Source organism: Amblyomma americanum, chromosome 2 (assembly GCF_052857255.1).
Source record: "Amblyomma americanum isolate KBUSLIRL-KWMA chromosome 2, ASM5285725v1, whole genome shotgun sequence".
Classification (NCBI taxonomy): Eukaryota; Metazoa; Arthropoda; class Arachnida; order Ixodida; family Ixodidae; genus Amblyomma; species Amblyomma americanum.
Genome location: NC_135498.1, coordinates 1785072 through 1807532, shown reverse-complemented (window position 1 = coordinate 1807532; position 22461 = coordinate 1785072).

The window sequence follows — 22461 nt, the reverse complement described above, 5'->3', positions numbered from 1 at the left end:
TCAGGTTCTTTTGCGCGGTTAGGATCAGATTTACTGCAGCCCGCTTACTATTATCTTCAACGCATGGCTGATCCCGTGAACATACGACCACGACGCTCTCTTCTCTATCACTTTTTTCTTGCAACTTCTTCGGCTGCCCTGATTGACGAAGTTATCTCCAAAGCTTGAAGCCAACGCTGGAAATGAGGGCGTCCTGGAATGCCGCTTCGCTTAGACGTTTCAGTTGGCCTTCCATGCTTTCACATGCCTGCGATTTTCGCCTGCGACGCTGCGAATTCGGTCGGCCTGCGACTAGGGAGGGCCGTCAGTCTAGCCGCGGACAGCTTGCAATCGAGCGCCGTCCGGCTGGAATTCAGTCGCAGCGTAGGTGTGTTCGCTCTGCGACTGACCTGTGGGGGGCGCCGAGACGGCGTGCGCCATGCGGTCACGTGGGAGCTGTTGCCGCGGCGGAAGCAAAACTGACCATTCTAATCGAAACATACCAAATATTGCCTTGCATATAACAATACGCTTGTCATAACATCATCAACAGGTTGCGTGTAGCGTTTCTGTCACGTTTAATCATGGGTTGCCTATGCAAACATCAGGCAATCTTGCGTGTATACCTCGGATCGAATTCGCTGGGTAGGCGTTGCATGTGGAGGCATTGACCTAAACTCGCATTGCGGCGTGACCGACTAGGCCGACTATTTTTCTTCTAGTCGGAGCATGTGAAACGAGCCCTACTCGTTCGAGCAGCGTAGCGTTTGTATACAGGCGGGTCCAGTACGAGGACTTATAGAACTCGTCTCGTTAAGCCTCGTTCGGTGCACGGATGATCCCGTTTCGGCTCCCGGATGACGAGAAATTGGTGCCCGGATTTTGGCGGTCGGTTTTGATATAGTTTTGACTCCACGTCACCTCAATGTCGCCGACAACGGGAGCAAAAAGCATTTGATGCTTAAAAGTTAGGCTGGCCCTAAGGGCCTGCGTTTCGTTTCCTCGCTTGGGGGGGGGTGTCCTCTTTTTGCAGCGCGGGCTGCTCTGCGCGCAGGCACTGTTTGTTTGTTGGTTTGTTCGCGCCGTGCAGGAAGGAAGAGTCGACAGCGGCACAGCTATCGCCCAAGTGCTGGAAACAACTCCACGAGACCTCCGGCGCTCAGACGGACGGGTGTGAGTAATATTTCTTTTCAATTCGGTGCAATGTGTGCGGGTCAACGTAATTTTGGCAGATAAACTTCTTGATCGCTTCAGCACTTTTACAGTTTGCGGACTAGGCGCAAACCAAGTCGTCGGTAACGAAAATGGGAAAGGTCTGGCTTTTCGCGCCCAACAGCGATTTGTTCCTTTGCAAGTTCGACAACACGTTCTGTGCGATGAGATACGGGGCTGATTTGTTTTGTTTGTCCACATTGTATTGATTGCTATTCTGAAAATTGCGGAATGTCGTTCCTTTCTTAACTTTCTTGCTATATTGTGGTTCTGGCAAGATGTCATCGTATGGTGCTACTATACACAAATTTGGGCGCCGATATTTTGGTATACTCCCAATAAAAATTAATTATAGAAAAAATTGTTGCTATTCGTGCCGCGTTGCTGATTGCGCGCCGATGTAAATATGTCAGGTTTATGGACTGGGAACTGGAGGAATTTTGACGGAGTGAACTCTGTTTGAAGAAAGACAGAAGTAATTTGATCACTACGTAGTCCATGGCACCGCGCATCCATTCACCTCCTAGCAAGTACCGCAAAAGCGCTGCGTTTAGTGGGCACACGTAATTGTATCCCGAAAGCGCTAGAATTTTTCGTTTTATACTAATTAAGCGACAGATATCTGCTATTTTTCTTTGCACACTGCTATCAGAAACAAGTGAAACGCGGTCAAGATAATCCGTACACGAACAGCAAAATGAGACGATATTAGGCGGGGGACGCTCAGTGCTAGCACTGGGTAATTTCACTTCGAAGGCGCGAAAACTGCCCTTTAGAAGAATCGTTAATCAGCCTCATTTGTATGCTCCATCTCGGAACTAATACGTTTGCGTTTTTGTGTTGGCATTCTAGTTTTCTAGTTGACGTTTCATTTGCTGCTGTTAGTACCTGTGAAGCGGTACTGCGACATACGGATCATAGGAGGACTGTAAAGCAAGACTTTGATGGGGTGCAAACGCCGCTTCGTGGCACAGGCCAACTGGGCGTTCGCAGCGTGGAGGAGGAAAACAGACTTGCTTTGGGCGCTGCAGTGGATGGGTCCAGGAAATGCCCTGTAATCGCGCTGACTTGCCATGTGGTGAGAAGATGCTGAGAATGAGGAGATACTGCTTGAAGTAGCATGGTCAAGGGCAGTAATTTTGTTTCTCCTGTGTGCTGATGCCTCTCCATACGGGTGTGCGTATGTAGACTGCTTCTGTGTAAAGGCGAATGTATACCGAATCATGTTCCTTGTTCATACCAAATTGGCTAAAAATTGCAATCATTTCTATTATTACAGTTTTGTTCGAAGGGCCTTAGCGATTCAAGCGACCTTCTGCATGTGCGCTTTCGAGACAAATGCAGCCGCGGTTGTGACTGAGTGTGGCCTTCTTGCGCCTTTAGTCCTATAGCCTGCCATCACGGCGACGAGAAATAAAGTTGGTCATAACGCTATTCTAGCTGTTGGCAACACACGCGGCTCTCAGGAGGGGGAAGCCCCCTGGAAACGCTTGCCCGCCTTTAGGTTTAGCACGGTTCGCTCATCGCTGTTCACCGATGAACGGCTCACGTTGCAGCTATCGGACTCGCACTCTCGAGGGCGCGAGCAGCACGCGGAGAGAGACCGCCCGATCAACGCCTCATAATGCAGGGAGGAGCAGGCCCGATTATGTGTCGGTCGGACGGACATGTCTATGCTGCGCACACAAAGCGGAGTAGTTAGCACGATCATCACTGCATGCGGTCATGGTGAACGGCGAAAAGTGTTGGTTTCAGTTGTCCGCAGGATGCTTAAATCACGCAGATTTCTGGGGTCACGGCAGAAAAGAAAATGTGATGGCGATAAGGCAGACTAAAACGCGTGGCTGCCAGCACAAGAAAAACGTTATGGCTGAAAAAGATATTATGAAAAAGAAAAAGATGAAAAAGACTTTATGGTTGAAAAGGCAATAAAAACGCCGTACAATACGCAAGGTATCAAACAAGCGACACCGACGAAAGGCAGTAATAAAAGTACGGCTCGGAGGATTCCGGGCAAATCGATGCGACCACAGGAGAGCAGTCGCTTTTCTACTCGAATTGTGTGCGGAAGTGGGGAGGGTTAAAAGAAAGCCAGCACTGCAGAAAAGGTGCACAGACTGAAGCCCATGAAGAAATGGTGACCGATGGAGGAACCATGACGTACGTGCGCAAATTCACGCAGCGGCAGCTTCGAGCTCAGAATCGTTAGGAGGAAATTTCATTCTTGTCGTGCCATCAGTGAAGAGCAAAACCTTGGAATAAAAGCGAGGAAGGGAAAATTAGGGTTAAAGGAAGTGTCCTCTGTGCGGGTGGAAACTGAAGAGGCGAAGGTTGAGGAGCGGGGAAGACGGTATTGCATTCCTACTGCAGAAAAGGCGTGAAATAGAATGGAGTATGAGGGAATAAAACGGCCACGACATCCGATTTACGAGGAGATGACACAAGCGCTCGTGCAACGCGAAGAGGAAAGACGGAGGAATGAACGGAGGAAGCAACTTTATTTTCGGGAGCGAGCAGGCGCTAAAGCAGGTATTATTGCGACGTTAGAAAAGTGGCATAACTCGTCGTTTCAGAGACGGACGTAATGGGGGGAGGGGTTGCACAGGTGAAGGCACGTGTTTTTGCGGCGTACTTCCTCGTCTTCGGCCCGGCGACAGACGAATAGGAAGCGCGCGGAAGAAATTGGCGCACTCAAATGGAAAGGGCAGTCACTTCAGTTGGCGGACAACCAAAGAAAGCGTCTACAGAAGCCATGTTATATTGCGCTAAACCACGACACAAAAGCGAAGAACACATAGTCTTGTTTTCACAGTGACATAGTCATGAACAATGTTCCTGTAATTGCAGAGATTGCAAATGTCTACCATGTCTTCATGGGATAAAGATTCTTGGCAGGGGCAGTACTAGTGTGACTGCACGCGAAATTTTGCAAGCGTTTTTTATAAAGAACGATAGCCATTGTGTGCGGGATGCGTCTGTGGGGTTGTGCAATAACGAGTTGGCATTTTTGAGCTCTGTCTTTTAGGGTATGATGAGTGCACATGGGTCTCAGGGCTTGTCGTGAATGTATACCTTGCGCACATGCGCGGAATTGCTCTATATTTAGGGACTCGGCCCTGAACTATTCAGGTGATAGCTTGCGCTTGTCCTGCGCTTCTCTTTTGTGCAATATAACTTGCCTTATAGATGATTATCCGACAGCAGCTCTTGTGAAATTTTCATCGAAGCTAGTGAAGAGCGTGCAAAGCAAACCAGAAGTCGAATAGAGGAAATGGAAGCGGAAGAAATACGGTAAGCGCTGAAGGCAAACAGACTTAGCGAGTAGAATAAGCGGGAGAAGAGTCGAACGCGATTTCATGTACGTTTGCGCGCCAGAAGCCGGATATCGAGAAACAGCCTGGCGGACCCTGAAATATCGACCAATACTGCGAATTGGCTAAGCTAAAGTGAATGAGGCACAAGTTCGCCGGTTATCAGCCGCAGCATAAGCACTTAGTGCTTCCCTTAGCCGGTCGTCTCCTCAAGGCCCCTACCGGCCAGGTATATCAGCTCTGAAATATATGACTGGAGCTCAGTCGAGTGGCTACGATGTGCCTCTCACGAGCCGGTTGCTCCGTAAGTCCTGTGGTTGAGGACCGGGAGCACGATGCGGTCTTCCTCTCACTCAGACAAGCGAGGCAGACCTAAGCACTGCAAATGTGACAGCAGAGTGCGATATGCTTCCACGAGGTAATCGTACGATATTTCGCACTCCTGCTTCACTTTTTCCTGCAATACAATAAAATTTTGAGAAATCCTGAATCTCGAGTTCTCGACGCCCCGCCGCGGTGGCTCAGTGGTTAGGGCGCTCGACTACTGATCCGGAGTTCCCGGGTTCGAACCCGACCGCGGCGGCTGCGTTTTTATGGAGGAAAAACGCTAAGGCGCCCGAGTGCTGTGCGATGTCAGTGCACGTTAAAGATCCCCAGGTGGTCGAAATTATTCCGGAGCCCTCCACTACGGACCTATTTGTTCCTCTCTTCTTTCACCCCCTCCTTTATTCCTTCCCTTACGGCGCGGTTCAGGTGTCCAACGATATATGAGACAGATACTGCGCCATTTCCTTTCCACCAAAAACCAATTATTATATTATTATTAGTTCTCGACGAGTAATGTTGATTCCTCAAGATTTCTTAAAGCGATACACCCGATCCTCGCAGAAGCGCCTTTCGAGCAAACTCTGCTTCCATTCTAAGATGCGTTTATTAATTGAGAGGGAACAACGGCGTGAGGTTTTCAGTGAAACCGCCGCCAATGGAATTCTGTGATTTGTAAACAGAGTGTATACGTTAGCATCGCTCTGCTCATGGCTCGTTGGAGCGGCACAGCTGCGAAGACTGCGTCGAGACCCTACACTGAAATTATCGCACAAGTTGTCTCAGTAAGAACTGACGCCATCGATCATCTTAAGCCGTGCGCATACTGCCGTTGTTTGCGGGCGTGCTGCTGCGAGATTCGCTTACGGCGTTGGAAAGTCTGTCTCTCGAGCTACGCTTTTAAACGGGCGGAGACACCTGCCCCGAGTACAACGCGCAAAGGTATGTGATGTTTGCTTCCTTCAAGAAGACAGGAACCCGTCACAGTACCGTTCAGGACATTGTCTACCGGAATGGAAACCAGACATGCAGAAGGGAGGCTGCACGCCTTCTTTTACATTTCTGCAGGACACGGATCTTGTTTCTAAATGGTGACAGCAGGAACGGACTATGCGTACTGTGATTGAATGTGTGCGTAGATGGTGTCTTCCGGAGTAGACTACGTTGTACTGTGAGTGAACGTGTGTATGAATTGTGGCACTACAATGGCCTATGTTCTACTTTGACTGAATATGTACATAGATGGTGACTTCTGGAGTGGACTGTGATGTGGACTGTGTGGAGAGATTGGGTGCATAGATGGTGACTGCGGGAGTGGATTATGTGCTATAATAAGTGACTGTGCGCATAGTGGGGCAGATGCGACAGGCTTTAGGACAATGTTAATATAGAAGGGACTCTACGGTGGAGCAATTGCCGGCAGAATAAGCAAGGCTAACCCCACCTGTAGCATTCAACACCTCAACTCAACTCGCACCAAATTTTGGGTTGGCGTGTTCTTTGTTTCAAACGTTGCGTACTGACCCAGGAAAGGCTGCACAATTCATATATGCGGGGTAAATAATTTATTTTGGCATTATTTATACTGAGCGATTCCGGTTTCAGTTTCTGAGCGCCGGGGTGTGCTACGGCGTCACTCTCGGGGAACAGCAGCAACCCTGCGCGGGCCCCAAAAGTGGTGTCCCATTGATTGCTGCGTCCTCTGCTCTCTTACACATGCTGTGCATAACAGCGCCTTTCGAAATGCCGGTCGGTACCGGGACACGCTGAGGAAAGCCAAGCGAGAGAAGGACGAAGCCAAGCGGCTCGCTTCGGCCCATCACACGGCGTATGCCAGTGCGGCTTCTGCGTTGTATTTAGCTTTGCCAGATTACGCCGACGCCGAACATCGGCTCACGTCTATGTCAGGTGCCCGTAGCTGACAGCGCATAAGTTGGCCGATCCCCTGGTCACATTACAGCGGCACGATGCCTCACTGTGGGTACGCCGACAAATAGCCGTCTCTGCCTTCTCATCACTGCGCCCGCGCAGCCGCTCTGCGAGACTGCTCACGGTCCCGTCGCTGACGATTACGATACTTGCTGCCTGTTTAGCAAACTGTTCGTGTATTAGCAAAATAAATGCCTCCAGACAATTGTACTGGATTAAGCATTTACCGCAGGAGTACGTAACTCCCCCAGGAATGCGCCCGTAACGACGACTGCATCTCGGCGCCAATTTTTGTTTACATATCTGCATCTGTATAGAGGTAGCAATTGCTCGTTAGGTCAGCATGAATTGAAAGCTGCGTTCTCCTTAGGTTAAACAATCTCTTCTCTTTTGCGCCGGCTGTGCGTTTACTTGTTTACGCAGTGCGATAACTAATAACCGCCGAAAAAAGTGAGCGCCAGCATGGGGAATGTTTTATAGCCAGGTTGTTGACGCCGCGTAGGACCGGCGTTTCTGAGTCGTTGTGACGCTTTTTCCAGTGTGTCCAGTACTTGAATTTAAATTGGTTTATCTACAAGCATGTTCGGCGTAGACAAGAGCAACTATGATAATCGTCTCATCGACGTGAAGGTTTCGCTCGGCCGCCGATGCTGGTGCCTGCTGGTGCGTCAGCAACGGCGTACTGCCGATCAGCACACCGACCGCTTAGTACTAAGCCGGTGCAGCACTTGGTCGACGTCGCGCGTCGCCGTTCATAGTACGTCACGTTACTGTGCTGTGATGTCACTACTGTTCACTGATATCGTTCCCACAGCTTTATTTCACAAACTATAGGGCTAGCGATGGGTCTCGATCGTTGGAAAGAGCGTTTAAGGACTGTTTGGAGCTGAATTAAAGCATATTTTAAGCGTAGGTCGCATCCGAATGACCGCCGATGACCTTACATACAGAGGAAGCCCATAACAAGGTTTTTAGGGGCGCAACATTTGGTGCCTTTAAGAAATCTGGACGCTGCTAGTCTGAAATAATTTTTCTTTATTGCGAGCTAAATCAGTTCTCTCCGACTTGACATGTGTTTAAACGACCGGTTCAGAAAGGTCTAATTTGGCACAGTGAGGAAGTAATTCTCTGGGGCAAGATTAAGCTTCCCGGGGCCTCGAGGTAAATGTGCCATTCGTGTTGGGTCTTACGAATTTGTTTTTGCCGGCGATATGGCGAGGTTGTAGCGTCTTCAGCCTTTACATAGGTAGCGAAGCTAGGTGAACATAAATAAACGAAAACAGTTCTACACACTAGATCACTTTCATCATCTGGGCACTTTGAACACCTCGTAACATCAATAAGCAGTGTTCCGCCTCGCACATTTCATTCTGAACCTCCTTACTTGGCGCGAACAGCTTCCCTACAAAGAAGTGCGCAAACATTCATGTTGGAAAGGGGGGATAAAACGAGGAAGCAATTGGGAAAGCCAAACGCACAGAAAGCCGCGTGTGTGGTCTGATCTGATAGGTGGCCCCCTTGTGGACGGTTTCCCTTGGTGCGGAGCAACGGTCCGTATACGCAGCGGACAAGGCAAAGCCAGCGAGAGGGGTCAGAAGCCACCTCCCCGAGGGGCTGTTTGGGCTCGCGCAGACAACGGACCGCGTCGCGAACAGAACGCGTCCCTGCTGTTGCTAGAGAACGTCAGGATGGGCTTGCCGAAGTATACGTCGCAGGGAGCAGTGAAACACGTTCGACCGCCGGCTGCCCATGTTAGTTCCCGAACGAGCTGCCCGGGAAGGCTGAGGAGAGGAAAGGAGGCTGTTTCGGGCGGAACACAGAGTAGCAACGAGGGCAGAACGTTAATGCAGCGTGCACGCAGTCATCTCAAGCGAGGGACGTCGTCGCTTCCACGCTGCGCTCTTTTACAGCGACGGCTGGCTCTAAGCATGCGTGCGCCGACAGAGTACGCTGTGCACCCGGGAAACGAGCGCTGCAATGTTCCAGCACCATTGGCCAGTCGTCGCGGAATCGCTTATGGAAGAGAGGAGAGAAGTACCTAGTTTGCGAGCTCGAAGCGACCGAGAAATCAAAGTACAGAAATAACTAATAACGTTGGAAAGAATGCAGCGAGCAAACGCCTAGCTAGCACTCTACTCTCATCGTCTGAATGAATCACTGAGAAATTCTAAAATTTTCGCTCGAACACGAATACAACGTAATCGGCAGAATATCGTGGCAGAACCCACGTTTGGAAGCTGCAATGTTTGAAAAAAAAAGCTATAGGTGATGAGAGGAACAAAAAAAAAAGAAAAGCAAATGATTGCAATGAATGCCTAAAACACACGCGGACGAAATAAAGCAAGGTGGTGCATAGGTTTGGGGCTGTTCAGCGAACTACCTTCCTCTTAAACTTGAATTGTTATTCAAAAACGATCCTATAATGTTTAGTTTATTTATTTATTTATTTATTTATTTATTTATTTATTTATTTATTTATTTATTTATTTATTTATTTATTTATTTATTTATTTATTTATTTATTATCGTATCCACAGCGATAAATACGCTTCATACACGTGGAGGGTGCAAATAGGAATAAAAGAGAAAATATTCAATATGTCTACCAGTTACAGAGAAAGAAAAGGAGTTTTAGAAAAATGGCAGGGAGGATAGCCAGAACACTTCAAGAACTAAGGCGCAGCAAACCACACGAGACAAGATAGGACAACGATACAGGCGCCTGTCTTGTCTCGTGTGGTTTGTAGCGCCTTGCTTCGTGAAATGTAACATGTAACATGCATATCCAACTAGTCCAGCAACAAACGTTACTGAAGTTAGCGAGAAGGCTGTTCCGGCCGGCTACCTTGCACCGGAGAAAAGAGGAAATATAAAATAGGAGAACAGGCAAAGGGTGGATGCAGCTGGCAAAGGATAGGGTTAACTGGAGAGACATGGGAGAGGCCTTTGCCCTGCAGTGGGTGTAGTCAGGCTGATGATGATGATGCTGATGAAAATAGGAGAAGGACAGAGGCGGTTTCGGTAAGGGCATGCTCGCTGCCAAGTCATAATCTGCCGCCATATTCGACCCACACCTCAGGTCAAGACTCCCGCCCAGAATTCCTCGCCACCTGGAATCACTTGATCACCCACTTCGACTTAACGCTGCATTTACAAACGGCTTGCGATACAGTTTCAGTCAAATGAATAGTCCGCTTTGTGACAACTGCGGCTCGATTTAAACTGTGGAGCATATCCTGCTTGAGTGCCCTGCATATGCTGACAAGCGTGCGTACTATGAACTGTGCATAGAAAAGCTCTCCTCAGTGCCTCTAACAACGGACAGTGTTTTAGATCCCTAATCCGTTTTCATTTTCGTTGCATATTTTGTTTCATGCGTGAAGGAGCTAGTTGCGTCTTACTGCATTGTCTTGCCGTGTTTTTCGCGTGTTCTTCGCTGCTGTCAGTGCCGACTACACTGTAAATTTTCACCCTTAAGGATGCATTCCCATGTCTATAACTCGCACTAATGCACCTTCCCAAAAGAGCGCAAAGTACGGTTGTTACACCGGTACAGTAAGGGTGTGATCGTTCCAATTGCACCCTTTTTTCGAGTGCTTTACTGTTTCATAGGCTTTGATGATTTTAAAAGACACTGGCTTTTTTTTTTGCGTGCACTCTTGGGGGGAAGCTAAACATTCTCTACGATAAGCTGCCGACGGCCTGTTTAACTTTGCACTAGAGTTACGGCATTGCCAACAATATTTATGATGCCGAGATGTGTCTCTCACAGCGAGTCTGAATCTGTTTGCTGCGGAGTCCCATTTGTGATCTCTGCATGATGTCCGCGGTATGATTTTTTTATTATATTCAAAAATAAAAAATCGCTATCTAAGGGAGGCCAAACTTCAGCAAACCCGCTCTCACATTAACACGATGCTAGCATGTGACATGTATTTTTGCCAAAGGAACATAAACAGATATAAGCGTCTCTGGAGTGAGCCATACAAAGCTACTGCGGTGACATAGAGTTCAACACATAAGACCACAGCGGCGAGAAATACATGCCCATGACGCGCATATTTTCGCCATATTTATATGTGTCATTTCAGCGAACCCCTATTTGCGGTTAGTGATGCTTAGCACTGGAGCTATGATAATTTACCTTATTATCATATTATCGAGGCACAAATCGCAGTGCACGCATCAAAGCCGCAGCTTTTATATAATGGAAAGCTCGAATAGCTACATCATTTTAAAAATACGCCCGACTGAACTACTCCGGAGTCGTTCAAAAAGTCAACGAGCAACCGTACACCCTTCCGCACTTTGCACCCAAAGAAGCTGCAACAACCTTGCACCCGTGCACCTTTGAAGGCTGCATGGGCGTATTAAAGATGCCAGCGTACTGCGCGAACGCCTTATAAGAAAAAACTAGAATAAATGAGGGCGTGAAAAGGCAGCAGTCATTAATGCTACGTCTTAAGGGTGCACATTTTTTTTTTCACTGCGTAAAGGAGCCAAGGACGCCTCAAGGCGTGTTTTGCTCTTGGCTCCTGTACTGTGAGTTCAAAAAAAAAAATAAACGAAAGGAAACAATGTTTGGTATGTGTCCAGGGCTGAGACACGATGTGGCCACAGTCGGAGGATTTCGCTGTTCTCAGAAAGTGTTCACAAAAGCAGTCCACAGCACAGCGCCGCAGCGTTTGTGCTTTGCACTGTATGCCTCCAGTGCTACCTGCATGGGCTGCGCCACGAAATCGTGCTAAAAAGCGTCCTCTAAGACTCTTGTGAGTAGCACAAACAGAAAACAGAGCATCCTTCGAGGTAAGAGCCAGATAAAGGAAGAACACTAGCGCGCTGGCTACAATCGAGCGTTTAATTGCAAAAAGAGGCAACTCGTATACAGAAAGGATGGGTGGGGGAGAAAACGTGGCAAATTACAGCGTTCTCATATACGGCATAGGGAGAAGTACAAAAGCAACTTAGGACAACTGATATGCGATAATCAGTATAAACGAAAATAAAACACAATTTAAAAGACAATGTGGAGCAAAAGGGCGACTAAATAGTTCAAAAGGGAGAAATCGACAAACCGTGAGAACCTATAAAAGCCACAAGAAGAAAACACGTCCAGACTTACTACTCGAATAAAACTTGGTTACGCTAATATATTTCTCCTTTTGTTAAAGCCATATGGCTTCAAATGTGTTTTCCGAATCCAAAACTTTGAATGCGTTCTGTAATCTAATGTGTAATTATCAAGATCAGCTCATTAATACGACAGTGGCTTTCAGGAACTTGTAGACACTTTAAGCAATACCTTTCCAGAGGCCCCAGTCAAAGTTCGGTAAATTTGTTGAAATCCTCCATTAATCCTTTATTGAGACAATACGCAGTTTTCACTGCTACGCTAAGCGACAGCTCAGGGGAATTTGCACACAATTCAATCTTGTTTGTCTCAAACGGGGATTGATGCTAGATTGTGCAACCTGGCTTACGCACTGCAGGATTGTCAACTTTGTGCCACAGCTTGAACAGCTTGTCAGGAGCCGAAAAAGAACAAAACAAACCTTGACATGTTCCCGTTGTCCTATCTTAGTGAGCCGGCGAGAAACAGTGCAGGGGTAGCGGCATCAGCGACACTCTTTTCTTTTTCTTGCTTTTATATTCATGAAAGCTAGGGCAACCTGCTACTGAAAGTACTCTGGGAGCCGGGGGCGCTGCTCTTGAAAACTGGGTCCCGCAGAGTGAACGCAGGACTTTGTTAACGCGTTGATGAAATATAAGTTCACAAAGCTCCTTTTTACAGTCTTGGAATGAGCAGACTTGCAGGATAACAGAGCCACCTTTCGGTTCGTACAGCCAGTGCAAGTGGTTATCAGCTAGTATTAATAATCTTAAATGTAGGAAGCGTTGTACCCCGCTCTCAGGTAGCTCGTGAGCCAACACTAGACGAGACAGGCGCTGCTCTAAAGACGAGAGCACATTGCAAACTGCAGTTTCAAAAGAGCGCTCATCACTGTCCATAAGGATGAGGTAATTATCGACAAACTGGAAAACCATTTTGACAACAGGCGGAACAAGACGATAATCTAGCAGATGGTCGTGATGGGCGAGGTAAATACCATTTAGGATTAGAACAATGCAAGACCTAATGCATACACCATTTTTTCTGAATAAAAGTTGTCACCAAACGTTGAAAGAGTGTAATTAATGTAAACAGTCAACAATTCCAAGAGGCCACCTATAACGAGATACCACATAAATTCTGGAACATTGCACACTTAAGCGTGTCTATGCAGTCGTGAACAGACGTGAAGAGCTCGTAATGTCATAGAGAATAATAAAGGCCATTATTGTCGACCGAAAATTGCAAGAAGGTACCACTGTGTCATTTGAGAAACTCTAACACTTGACGGGACTCCTTCAAGAAGGGTCCTCTGGCACCAAAACCTTGAGTTCAGTTTATAGGAAGACCCCCAAAGGTTCCTGGCGGGTCTTATTTTCAGTGACTATTACCCTCATTGGGATGCCAATTTTCTTCCTCATCGCTGTGAGAAATGTGTGCAAGCTACTCTTATAAGCTGCATCTATGCACTTAGCAAGTCTGTCACGCTTCAAACATTTGCGAACTTTCTTAGCCACAGATTTCAGCTTCGAAAGAGAAACCTTATCGCGCTGTATGAAGAGCTTCAGCTGCTTTTCTCCCAAACATGTCCTTGTGGAAGACAAGAAAACCATTTCCTTTTCCATCAACTAATAGCGATAGGCAAAGTTTTCTCGAATAGAGCGTCACCTCGTTTTTGAGCAGAGGTTTTCCACTTGGCAAATTCCGTGCCTGAAGCCCTATTGGCCACCTGACGGACCAGGCGGTTTTGCCGGACTAATAAGGTAGTACAAAGGGGCATGGGCTGGGCATCGTTCGAAGTACGGGAGCTGCGGAATAAATTATTATATACTTACGCGAAGAATACATCTGCAGGTATTTACAGGGACAGCGACAACGGTGGCCGAGATAGCTATGCTGTCTTCATATTTTGCGTAGTTTTTGACAAAACCTTGCCTTTAATGCGTTAGCATTCGAACGTGGAATCTGTCCGGCGATGGCGTGTGAAGCCTCGTTTTTCAGGCGACAAACTGGAGAGAGCCATCTCGCCCTTTCTACTTTCAGCGAGAGGGGAAGAATGAGGAAAAGTGGAAGGGAGGTGGGATTTGACGGGTGGCGAGAGGGACGCCACGGTCGCCGAGAAGGTACGGCGTGTCACACTGATTGCTGGACTGAATCGGGAGAGTGGAGCTGTGACATGGTGGTCGATGGAATGGATCACGGTCTGAACCCGTCTACTCAGTCCGGGAGGAACGCAGAATCCGCCGCATGAATCACATGGATGCCCACGCGTCTTTGTCGCATTGCTAAGCGATGCACTGTTCCTGCTGTCCACGCTTCATTTGTGGGATCCTTTATGCCGGTGTACATTCCGTTGCACAGGCGCAGTGCTGCGACGTCTCCTCTCTGGTTCACTGGGCTTATCAGGCGCCACATTCAGACTCCGAGAGCTGCGCTTTTGCCAGCTCCAGAACAAACAAGGCCAAAAAGACACCACCGTGGTCCGCGCCCTCAGCTTCCGCAGCTTGCTTTCCCTCCTCTCTAAATCCGCGGGACGTTCTAAGAGCTCCTTATTGCAATATACTACGCGACACACAAACCGCCGCCACGAACTCCGGAATCAGCCTGCTGGGAGATATCACTCTTACTTGTCTAGCATAGTATTCTTATTTTCAGTCTTCCACGTTTCACGTGTGGCCTCTCTCCTCTTTTTTACATTTGCCGCTGCGTTGCTTCGTCTTTTTTCTTATCTGGCGTGGCACGGGGGTACAACTCCCTCGAGGAAGCTCCGTTTTCGATTTCCACTCACGCCGTCCTCCCAGACACGGGGAAAAGGCGAAAGCAGCCGCGGTGCCTCGGCTCCGCTGCGTGTACTGCATTATCCTTTTCCGCAGAGCAGCCGCTGGTGGCCACGTTTTGTAACTGTTTATGGAACGGGCAAGTCAGCATAACAAGCGCTGCAGACTGGTTTGGCTCTGTCACAAGACAAACAAGCAGGAAGAAATGTACGAACCAAAGCGACCAAAGCTTAGGACATCGCGTGGTCTGCGCAGTGTAGCTGCCTCGTTTCTATAGGAAACCCAGGAGTCGAAAACAGCGTCTGGGTGATGTCTGACGTAGCGTATAGACAAGCAAAAGTATCGAGCGTAAAAAACAACCTCCCCAAAAAGATAAAAACCGGCCGCGATGCCGCGCGTTTTTTAGGTAAGGTCGGGATGCACGGAAATAAAAATGCGAGGCATAAATGCAAATCGTGGTCTCAAAATGGAACTGGAGGAAAATGGAAGGAAGTCCGCAGAAAGAATATACTGTGAAACCGAAACCGATAAATGAAGAACAAACGGTGAAGATAACACTGCTAGAGACGTCGTAATAGACTCCGCAAATTGATCAACATGGATGCCTCAATAGTATTGTCAACACGGGGAAGGATGGTAGAGTTCCGCGTAGTGCTGTGTGGTTATGTGCGGCATGATGTAAGGAATGGTATTGGTCTTGGTACGTAGTGTTCAACGTCCCGAGGCGGCACATGGTCTATGAAGTGCGCCGGAGCTAAGGGCTTGAGATGACTTTTTGGCACTGGAGTCCTTTAATGTGCGCTGATATCGCAGTGTACACGGGCTGCAGTGCGTTAGAACTAGGCCACCCATTATTGCAAAAACCAGCCGCGGTGACTGAATGGTTAGTGCGCTCGGCTACTGATCCAGAGAACCCATGTACGAACCCGACCGCGGCGGCCGCGTTTCGAAAGGCACCCGTGTGCTGTGCGATGTCAGCAGGTGGTCGAAATTATTCCGGAGCGCTCCACACCGGTACTTCTTTCTCTCTCCCTTCCTTCATTCCCGCCTTCCTGCCTTCTCATACAATGCGGCAGAGGTGTCCACCGAGAAGTGAGACAGTTATTGCGCAATATCCTTTCCTAAAAACCCACTAATATCGCAAAGTGTCCGGCGTCCCTGTTGGTTGGCCTGTGAACACTCGGTGGGCTGGAGACAAAGTGGAGAGAGAGAGAGGGACAGTGGAAGAGGAAAGAGGGGCGGCGAGAGGGACAACGCGGTCGCCAATCAGAGTCCAGGTAGAGAGGGCGACGTGTCACACTGGACTAGACCGGGAGAATGGAGCAGGAGCAGAGGTACGGCGTGTCGGAAGGTGATTGATGGACAGTATCGCGCCACCCGCACGTGAACCCTTCAGCCGTCCGCGGAGAGAACACTAATGCTAACGCATACTCTGCCGCATTGATCAGACGTGAAATTTCTTTTTTTTTTTCATTTTCCCCCTCCAAATGCGGCCACCGAGGCCAGGATTCGATCTCGCGAAAGTGGGATCAGCGACATGTGGGCTACGAGAGATGCCCCAGTGGAAGGCTCCGTATTAGTTTCGACCACCTGGTCGACGTCCACTGGCATTGCAGAGATCATGAGTATGAAGGTTCCCTAACACGCACAAACAATTGGTAGGGCTGTAGTGTGGTTAAAGGAGTAGACGTGCGAAAGCATGCGTTAATTCTTCGCCTCTTTCTTGCATGTGCATGCAGGGAACCACGTTTCTCGCTCTTCATCTTCACACCTTCTCTCCACTCGGCGGCAGCTGCCGCGACGATTCTCCGAACTTCCTGCCATTGGCTGTTGCTTGCTCGAAACCCCTACGAACTAATCCGAGCGCCTCCGATTTAGAGGCTTCACATAACACTCTTGGTTGGGTTTGACCCCTTCAAGTAGTGGCTTCGCACTAAACTAAAAAAAAAGGCCGCCACCGTCTGAAAGACGTTCAAGTAACGAGCGTTAGCTGTTTGGTTTACTAGATGAAGAAAGCGAAGAAGAACGCGCCGCTCGTCTGGAGAAACAGAATGCAATACCCTTTGAAACGGGGTGGATTGCCACCATGCTCGGCTACGCGTGCACGCACGCCGCCTAGCAGAACGATCGCCACCTAGCACCATCTATCAGAGAAATTACGATGCACGTCTACCCATTGTCGAGTTTGAACGGAATTTGCTTCGTTGTGGGGGTCAAGGTGGGCCTAGAATTCGGCTTGCGGTGCGATGTGGTAACGCTCAATTAGTAATTGCATGTATACAATATGTTTACCTATTACTTAATTGTGGGTTTATTTCTATACCACAACCCATAGGGTTTTATTTGCCTACCAAATTCGGTATACAACTGTCCCCGGATGGGTGCCCATTGCTGTCGGAGTATATATAGCGGAACGAATGTATACATGTATAGCGGTCCCGTAACGGGACAGCTTTCCTACCCGTTTTAGGATACTTTTTGGTGAGGGGAGAGGAAAGGGATGAGAGGGCACAACGAATTTTAATGACCGCCATCTTGAATTCGAGACACCGCGATTTCGTCCCCTGACGTCATACTCACGTAGTTCCACCTCTATCCATCATATTGGACTGTGACGTCATCATTGGCACGCTTCAGGTGGTTGGCTATACAATGCTAATATAGATGGCGCTACATGTCTCAATGCGAGATGCGCTGTTTTTTAGTTGCAGCCACAGATGACGCTTTGATCTCAGGGTAGTAGGAGACCTCACGAAATCTCGAAACTTGAGTAGTTGCTTCCACAGATGGCGTTGTGATCAAGGGTGGTAGCAGACTCCACAAAATCTCGAAACGTAATGAGTAAGAGCTGACGCTCTTAAAAAGGAACCAATATGGAGAATTATTTACGCCAGGAACAGGCTACCAAACGGATGGTCTGAAAGAACACCTGCATTACACAAGCACAAAAATTTTTTTACCCCACTGTGGGTGCAAGCATGAAATTCTTTGTGTAGGACAAGTGCAGCACACTTTATGGCAACGCGTATATGTGGTAGCCTTGTTCTTCCAACAAGTTTGCGACAGGCGCCTGGGGCGTTTCTTTTCCAGCCTCTTTTCCCGCCTGCGGCCGCCTTCCCTAATTTCCTATTCGCTGCTGCCGATCAGCGGAGCGCTTCTCTGCACCAGCGTATAAGCACAGTAGCATTCTCGATGCTGAAGATGGTGCGGCGAGGAAAGCCGAGCGCGCTGTTCACTCCGAAGAGAAGCGGATGATGGCGCGGGTCCCTCAAGGCGCGAAAGCAGCCACAGAGACCAAGTCGAAGATGGCCAGCTCTCCTAGAATGTGCTACGCCTTTCCTGCAGCGCATTCAATGCTTGCACTTACTCTTGACGATAAGACAGACTGCGAATTTTGTTTCGCGTATTCGCAACTTTCAAAGGCAGTACACTTAAGATGGTTCGTTCCTTTTATATGAAGTGACAGTCGATGATGCAGATGGTGAAGAATATGTATTTAGAAAACTTCAGGCAACAACGTTAAACGAGTGAAGTCATGCACACAATTAGAAACTGCAACGATCTCGCTGGGCAAACTTTACAGAGCTTAACTCATCGGATGATTAGTAGTTAAAGCCTCCGTGAAAGTCCGTGCTGGGCACGGAGATTGTTGTTCGATGCTTTTTCTTGCATCTTTAAAGTTCTTCGCAAACGAAGAAGTTCGAACGGCCACTCTCTGAGACCGGCCCCAGGCTTGAATAAACCAATTAAATTCGCATACGGCCCTTGAGGATTGGATGCAACCTCGAACTCAGAAACATCGTGATAAAAACAAACATAGAACAGAAAAAAAATTCAGGGGGGGGGGGGGCACTTTGTTGACCCAAAGTGCGGTGAGGCGAAAGCCTTTAGCGCGGTGTTTCTGCTTGTGTCAGTCATGTCTGGTTAAGCTGGTGATTAAGTACAGATTTGTTTGTGAATCTGAAATGCTGGAGACACTGGAGGGCGTTTGGGAGGCATCCGACTGATCAACGCATTTCCGCAAACACTCTCCAGCGTCCTAGACGAGAACTACATATGCGTTGGCGGGAATTGCGTAGTCGTTAGCACGCTCTGCTGCGGAACAGGAGGATGGTGGTTCGAATCTCACCGTGCACGAAGGTTCTTTTTTCTTGTTTTGCTGGATGTTGCCGAAGAGCGTAACGGACGGACACCGCTTTCTCCCTTTCGACTTCGCTGCCGGCTGCTCTTGCCTCTGACATGCAGCTATTTCTTCCCCAGGCTGGATATATTGACGCGCATATTTCTTTTCAACGAGGCCGTCCTTGTTGCCGGCATGTTTGCGGACATGAGACTCCCAACAGCCAGGCTCGTTATCTGATTAGCTACGTTAGCGCCAGTGGCTGTGGCGTGATGGGGGAAGCCGCCGTGGAGTGGGGGTCGCGAGGAAGCCACACAAGAACGGCTAGCCTTGCGTGCTACGGGAGGAGGCAGCGGGGCCGCTCGGACGAAGATCGTTGTTAATATTAACAACCAGCTTAGGTTACGCGTCGTTCCAACTCCTTCCTTCATGCTATAGCGACGGACCCGCTTTCATTGTGCAAGAAGGACAACCCCGTCACAAGGGCGCCGTTAAGCGGATAATAACTTCTGTGTGCGCCGCTCTTTTGGGTATGCCTGCGCGAGTCATTGCTGGCGGGAGCCTGGAAAAAGCTCTGCAGAGTTCGGAGCGCTACTGCGACCTCAAGCCAACGTAGCGCACAAATGAGGCTTATGTGGCCGTAAATTAGGCGCGGCCTTAATAAACTGAAGTATGTTCTGGAAAACTTCGTTTAAGCGCATATTTGGTGTGTTTCCATGAATAGGTGGTTTCAGTCGCAGACAACATGGCCGCAAATTAAGCCCGCGGAAATAAAGTGCCGGAGGGCTCTTTGCTTTGGCGAGACTGCTGCCACGAATTGGTGCGCCCCACCGCCTGCTCCGGCGGAAGCGCGCGCTTCGCTTCTTTCCTTGTGACGCACTGGCGATCACGATTCTCCTTTCCCGGAGGTGCAGTGCTTGCCCCCATTCCCCCGTTTTGCAGTCCCGCGACATCCAAGGATCTACACTTTTCCTTGTGATCTATAGGACGCCATCGCGTTTTGTTGCAAGTGGTGTTTGGTTCGCGAGCAAACCACACATTTTCGGCGTATTACTGCGTATTACTCCGCCGATGGCAGAGCGGCAAGCACCCACTCGACTGGCTGAAAGGCACTGAGCGCAGAGAGTAGGAGGAGTCACTGCTCCACTGGCATCACATTGCAACGGCGGGGGGTTCCAGTCGCTTTGGTACTGCGACCACAGCAGCCACAAAGGTGTCTGATAACGTCTGAGCCGGAGGTGTAAGACGTGGCTTTTGGATGATCGCTTCGTGGTTCGTAAGAAAGCGCGTGTTCCGTACTGATTTTTTTTTTAGTTTCCTCGCAGCTGCAGTGGGACTGAATTATTGTGATTTGTGTTAATTCCACTGAACTCTTGTTTATGGTTTATGGGTGTTTAACGTCCCAAAGTGACTCAGGCTATGAGGGATGCCGTAGTGAAGGGCTACGGAAATTTCGACCACCTTGGGTTCTTTTACGCACACTGACATCGCCTAGTACATCGCGGGCTTCTAGAATTTCGCCTCCATCGAAATTTGGCCGCCACGGCCGGGATCGAATCCGCGTCTTTTGGGTCAGTAGCCAAGCGTTACAACCACTGAGCCACTGCGGCGGCTTACGCACTAAATTCTGTTAATTTCGTCGCGTCTGTAGTGGGAGTGAATGTTTGTGACTTGTGTTAACTGCACTGAATGAAATATTGCATGAGAATTACGTGATGGCATTCCGATAAAGGTGAAACATGAATGATGGTGATGGCATGGTTTTAATGTCGCTGACGGCCCAACGCGAGCGCTACCGCCCGCGCCACTGCACAGCTAGTCGTCTTCTAGTCAACCGCAATATAAGCTGGCTAGGTAAAATGAATCAAAGAAAGCAGAAGCAGATTGAAGATGCTGAGGGAAAATGTTCAGAGGGAGACGACGCTGTGTAATACATTACACAATTTATAAGCTGAGTCATTTAAGAGCGACGATATGGCAATCATCTCCCCAAATGAACAAGCAATACAGGACAGCATAATAGAAAGCAGCTAAAAACTGAGCGGTCTTACTGGAAAAAGGCGGAAGCAAATATTCCTAAATGCACATACGCAGGGACACTCGAAATTCTGAACAAGCTGATTAATGGACATGGTTCAAGATCCAAGGAAACGTTTTTATAAGCATTGGAGACAGTCATAACAAATAAGAAGATTCTGCACAGCTGGAGACAGTGCAAAATCAACTTGATTCATAAAAGGAAATGAGGTAGGATGCACATAAAATCCTTCAGAGCGATTCTGATAACAACTGTTATATAAAGGCTGGCAGAGCAGGCGGTGAAATTGAAAATGCAGTCATGGGTAGAGAGTAATAAGACACTCGGATAACTTCAGAATTGGTTCAGAAGGAGTAGGTGTCTAGATGGCAGTCTGTTCATGCTTATCCAATGCATACAAAAACTGGAGGATGCTTAAGCTTCGCTTTTAAAAGTGGAATGCCAAAGCGTGTTGCAGCTCTGCCAGGGAGTCCACGGAACACCATCGCTCGCTCGGGCGATGGCGTCATCCGGCGATGGCGATCGCATCATCGCTCGGAGTCTCTAGGAGGCCTCTCAGAACAACCCATGCGCCGCCGAGCCATGGAGGCTATCCCCTCTATGATCGCTCAACACGTCACGACTAACCCCCGCCTTGCAGGTCGGGACCGCCTCCTGATTGTGGGCAATTTTAGCGCTCCCAGTCGGATGCAGGGTTACCGCCGTGGAGAGAAGCGGGGACGCAAGTTGGCGGAGCTTGCGTCAACCCTGGGACTGACTCTCAACACTGACCCAGTCCACCCCACTCGTACAGGCAACTCCGTGACTCTCTCGGCAGCGACCCTCGGCAGTGGCCACTGCCTCCTCAACGCCACGATCAGGACCCATCCTTCAGCGTGGACCCAGACACAAGCCCGACTCCCAGATTGGGCCAAGTTCAGTCAAAGTAACACTACGACACCCATACATGAGCAAGGCTACCAAGTTGGGTTAGGTTAGGTTAGGTTAGGTTAGGTTGGGCTGGGTTGGGTTGGGTTAGGTTGCATTAGGTTCAGTGGGTTTGGGTTAAGTTAGGTTAGGTTTAGCTTAACTTTGGTTAGGTTGGGTTAGATTAGGTTAGGTTAGGATGGATTATGTTAGGTTAGGCTGAGTTGGGTTGTTTAGGGTAGGTTAGGTTAGGTTCAACAATACCTTCCAAATGGCTTAGTATTCCCAATGTGCCCAGAGTAAAGCTGGATTTGGTTAGGTTAGGTTAGGTCCAAGGCAACCTTTCCCAAGGTGCCCAGGGTATAGAAACTGGGTTAGGTTAGATTGGGTTGGGTTAGGTTTCGTGCAAGAATACCATGCAAATGGCTTGGGATTCCCAAGTTGCCCAAAGTAAAGCTGGGTTAGCTTAAGATAGGTTAGGTACAATACCACGTTGCAAATGCCTTGGGATTCCCAAGGCGCCAGAGTATAGAATCTGGATTAGGTTATGTTAGGTCCAAGACAACCTTGCAAATGGCTTAAAATTCCCAAGGTGGCCAGTTTATTGACTCTGTGCTATCAGAAACAAGTGAAACGCGGCCAAGATAATCCGTACACGAACAGCAAAATGAGACGATATTAGGCGGGGGACGCTCAGTGCTAGCACTGGGTAATTTCACTTCGAAGGCGCGAAAACTGCCCTTTAGAAGAATCGT